The sequence below is a fragment of the Lampetra planeri genome, chromosome 5 (genome assembly GCF_965212315.1).
Source record: "Lampetra planeri chromosome 5, kcLamPlan1.2.h2, whole genome shotgun sequence".
Lineage (NCBI taxonomy): Eukaryota > Metazoa > Chordata > Hyperoartia > Petromyzontiformes > Petromyzontidae > Lampetra > Lampetra planeri.
In genome coordinates, this window is record NC_136111.1 from 8390156 (window position 1) to 8395574 (window position 5419).

Genomic DNA, 5419 nt, shown 5'->3' on the forward strand with positions numbered 1-5419 from the left:
TGGTTTTTTTTCTCTCTCTACGTTTCATTGTCGTAATAATCTCACCGTGTCTTTTATTATGAATTTGTAGTCGTAATAACATGTGCAATTTAATTAATGTAAATGTTTAGCTTTTTTTTTAAACGACAATTTACGACTCCAGCCCCCCAATCACGCTTTCGTGGTCGATAAAACCACTTAATTGTACGCACCATACATACAGACGGCAATAAATGAGGTCGTCGGTAAATATTTTTTAGCAATGCATTCATTAATTTTCCGACAAAAAAACACTAATAACACACGTAACTCATATCTGTCAACCCATAGGGCTCAACCGTATTATTGTACAGGGACATTGAGTTTTCAGGTCCATTTGGGGTACATGCGTTTCTCCCTTGTGATGGGACTTTTTAGGATGAACTTTGAGATTTAGAATGGCACGGGGTGACCGATGAAGTCTAAATTGATCTGTGCTAAGCAGTTCACAGGAATGTGTCCTGTACGTAATTGGCTAACGTTTCGTGGCAGTGGCCTGTTGCCTTCATACATATTCTTAGGGTTTTTTTTCGGTAAAGTCACGTAGGTAAAAAATTAAAATTAACAAAAGTAAAATAAAATAAAAATCACGACGTTTCGGAGGCAACACAAGCTTCCGTCTTCAGGTGGAGCTTGTGTTGCCTCCGAAACGTCGTGATTTTTATTTTTTATTTTATTAATTTTCATTTTTTACCTACGTGACTTTACCGAAAAAAACCTAAGAATATGAATCCTTGCAGTCACGAAAGCTTCAAATCTAGAATTGCCTTCATACAATTTGAGATGGCTCCGTGGCTTGAGTCCACGTCCAAGTTTGTCATCACGGGAATTGATTGCGTGGATTTATATCAGTTCTCTTTGCCTCCCGAGTCGTGGGAACGATGTGTGCCTCGTGACTTCTCATCCCATTAACGGAGCATTGCCTCTATTCCTGTGAATGCCAATACGTCCATGAGCTAAATGCCAATGTCAAGGACTGCAGGATTATGTTGTATTTTGCTACTCCGTTGAAGGAACGCAGTGGATTTTTCTCCGGGTCCTCCGTTTTTTCCCCTCCACATTTAGAAACGTGCGTTTAGAGTATTTTGCTGCTATAAATGCCTGCATGATAAGCCACTTCATTGAGCTACATAGCTCAGTGAGCTTTGCCTGGTAAGACGGGGATGGTTTAGTTTTATTTGTATGTTTCTGGGTGATTTTTTTATTTTACTATGCACCACGATCCTGTTCTCGTATTGTAACGTTCATACCCGCTCCTACTGGACATCTATGAAAAATAGCTTTAGAGCTTATCTGATTCTGTCTCTGGGTTTACTACATGGTCCATAGTTTTAGTTACATAACCACAATGGCACTGCTGTGGCTTGTATTTATGCGTTGTGTCACATGATAAAATAATAGTTTTCTCATTTCAGTACTGGATGGCTAAACTTCCACATTCCATGCCCTTGCGACGTAAGATTGTCATTGTCCGTTGGGCGAAGCTGTTCAACTGCCCTCCCCTCCCCTCTGTTTATTGTTTCCTGTAACTGCTGAAGTCGTCATCACAGTTTCGCTTAAAACTGGGGGTGGGGATCGGGTCACATGCTTCACGTGAATTGAAAATGGTTGATTGTTTAATTGTTTAAGCGTGCCTTATGGAATGTTTTCTTCTGGATTTATTCCTGGACAATATGCTCTGAGTGAGGCTGTCACATTGTTGCCAGTGGGAGCTCGAAGTTTTACAATGGACTGTGACCGATTTTTTTGAACGTGCAAACTTTCCCAATACGTTTTAGTTGCAGAGAAAACAAGACTTTCTCCCTTGTTAAAGTGTCTGCATCTTCGGAGTGGTGACTAGAGGCATAAGCAAGTCATTACAAATGTTTAGAGCTCCGATAAGCTCCTGAAAGAAAATATGGGTGGCAACAAATTCAACCCCAAATAAATACCAGATAAGCTCATTAAAATAAAACACAATGGAAACTCATCTCTATCTTGTCTGCAAGTTTCTCCTTATTTGTCTACATTTATCTCACTGCATTTATATTTCTCGTTATCTCAGTAGAATTGTATAAGTTGAAAGGGGGTGGGGGGAGGTAATGACAAGTTTAATATGCTTCAGGCCCCCCAATGGGTCAGCACCACTACTGCCTCCTCTCGGATGATATAGTCTTCATAGTACGGACTGTACTGTATATCTTCTGCAGTACATGAGCATGACTTGGATAAATTTTGGACAGCAGTTGCAAGGAATAAAACATTTAGCACTTCTAATGAGATCAATTGCTGTTTTTTTATTTTGTTTATCATTCCTATTGACCTTGCGAGGTTTCGTTCTCTGACGTCCAGAATGGAATATTAAATTACTCATCTGTGCATTTACATGTGATGTGTTATAGATAAAGACTTAAAAAACAACACTGGCCTTCCGACGGAGAGACAGGCCCCAACATTGGAATGTGGAATTCGCAATGCTGCCTCAGGGCTGCCAATGAAAATAAAAGCCATGACTAATATTTAACTTTTTTTTACATGCTTACGCCAAACATATTTTAGAGGACTAGACTGACAGATATGTTTTGTGAACGTTATAGGTGTAATGATGCGCGAATTTAATCGATTAATATCGATTCATAAGCTCGTCATACGTGCATAGAAGGGCACTGAATATTGCACCACCACTCCATTACGCTGGTGAAAACTCCGTCTCAATCTGGGAAAGCTCGGCCACAAAAGGGAGTTCTTTTCAAGGGGCTATTTAGCACGGTCAAAGTCTCCAATAGTAAGTGCTCCCAGACTGGGTTATATTTAAACAACCAAGTGATAAAACATTTTCCTTTGAAACACACCCTCTACTAACTAACTGCCCTAGTGGTGTAAAATGTCAATGGTGTTCCTGTTCAAACCGGCATTGGGGTGAGGTGGAATTCATTTCATGAGCCAACGGTGGAAATTCCGTATTCCCATGACAGAGAGCGATCTATCCATCCGTCACGGTTGACGTCGCAACATGTGAGATGCATTTGATCAAATTTGGGTGGGGATATTGTGTTGGCACTTGAAAGTGTTGTGTTCGCACTTGCAAGGGGGGGACTGCATGGGAATACCAAGTGTTGTAGACTTGGCTTGCGGGATGACCAAGCGATAACTACAGAAATAGATTTGTTTTAACCTTAATATAAATTGAGTACATATTCACACTTTTCTTATAGTGCAAGGCGATCACGGAGGCACTATGTCTCACATAGTCTGCAGTAGTTTCACAAGCGGGGTGATATTTCTTTATGTAATCCCAATTTAGTTAAATTGCAGTTTATTTGGAATATTTGGAACACGACGCCAACATACAACGGTCTCTTTTTTAATGTCACGGGATATTCGACGTCTGTTGTAAATCAGACGGTGCATATTGTGTGGTGAAATACACCTGCAGTACAGTATTAACCGGAACGGACAGATTCAAACCGCGAACCTCTCTGCAAAAAGCGGCGAACATGCTACCGCTGAACCATGTTAACGCTCCAACCCGATGCAGGATCCCATTGAAAAAGAGTCCCGAGGATCAGACAAAATTCCATGGGTAAATAAAAGGCATTAGAGTATGATAGAAAAAAATGTGTTTCACTCTGAAACTATTTAAACTTATTTCAGTCCATTCGCCTAAGGCAGGGGTCGGCAACCTACGGCTCCGGAGCCGCATGCGGCTCTTTACGGGCCGCTTCTTGACAATATGTACGTATGTACAGTATGTACTCAGATGCATTGCGGCTCTTGAAATACTGAATTTTGTACCGAATTGGAAAGAAATGGCTCTTCTTGTTATTTTGGTTGCCGACCCCTGGCCTAAGGGCTTTGTGGCGTGTTTCATCAGCATTTGTTTAAGCAGCTATCACGATATACCCACGCAACCTTTCGCAGGTAACTTTTGAAACTCATATCAATGTAAACCCAAGAATACCATTGGCTCGATAATCCCAAGAATCGCATTGGCTCTAGGACCCCAAAAGAACACAACTGGCTCTAAAATCCCAAGAATACTACTGGCTTTAGAACCCAAAGAATCACATTGGCTCTGGAATCCCAAACATTCCGGCTCTAGGAACATAAGAATGTCATTGGCTCTCGAAATCCAATAATCCCATTCACTCTAGAATCCAAATAATTCCGGCTCTAAGAACCCGATACTGTAATGCCATTGGTTCTAGAACCACAAGCATCTCATTGCCTCTAGAAACCAAAGACTCAAATTGCCTCTAGAAACCCAATAATGCCATTGGATCTAGAACCCAAATAACTTCATCGGCTTTAGATACCTAAGAATCCCATTTAATCTGGAAACCAAAGCATCCTATCGGCACGAGAAATTCAAGAATACCATTGGCTATAGAACCCTAAGAATCCCTTCGGCCCTAGAACTAAAAATCCCATTAACTCTAGAACCCCAATCCTCTAGAATCCCAAGAATCCCAATCCTCTAGAACCCCAAGAATCCCAATCCTCTCTAGAACCCCAAGAATCCCAATCCTCTAGAACCCCAAGAATCCAAATCCTCTAGAACCCCAAGAATCCCAATCCTCTAGAACCCCAAGAATCCCAATCCTCTGTTGAACCCCAAGAATCCCAATCCTCTAGAACCCCAAGAATCCCAATCCTCTAGAACCCCAAGAATCCCAATCCTCTCTAGAACCCCAAGAATCCCAATCCTCTAGAACCCCAAGAATGTCAATCCTCTCTAGAACCCCAAGAATCCCAATCCTCTAGAACCCCAAGAATCCCAATCCTCTCTAGAACCCCAAGAATCCCAATCCTCTAGAACCCCAAGAATCCCAATCCTCTAGAACCCCAAGAATATCAATCCTCTCTAGAACCCCAAGAATCCCAATCCTCTAGAACCCCAAGAATCCCAATCCTCTCTAGAACCCCAAGAATCCCAATCCTCTAGAACCCCAAGAATCCCAATCCTCTAGAACCCCAAGAGTGTCAATCCTCTCTAGAACCCCAAGAATCCCAATCCTCTCTAGAACCCCAAGAATCCCAATCCTCTCTAGAACCCCAAGAATCCCAATCCTCTACAACCCCAAGAATCCCAATCCCCTAGAACCCCAAGAATCCCAATCCTCTAGAACCCCAAGAATCCCAATAGGTTCTAGAACCCCAAGAATCCAAATCCTCTTTAGAACCCCAAGAATCCCAATCCTCTCTAGAACCCCAAGAATCCCAATCCTCTAGAACCCCAAGAATTCCAATCCTCTCTAGAACCCCAAGAATCCCAATCCTCTCTAGAACCCCAAGAATCCCAATCCTCTAGAACCTCAAGAATCCCAATCCTCTAGAACCCCAAGAATCCCAATCCTCTAGAACCCCAAGAATCCCAATCCTCTAGAACCCCAAGAATCCCAATCCTCTAGAACCCCAAGAA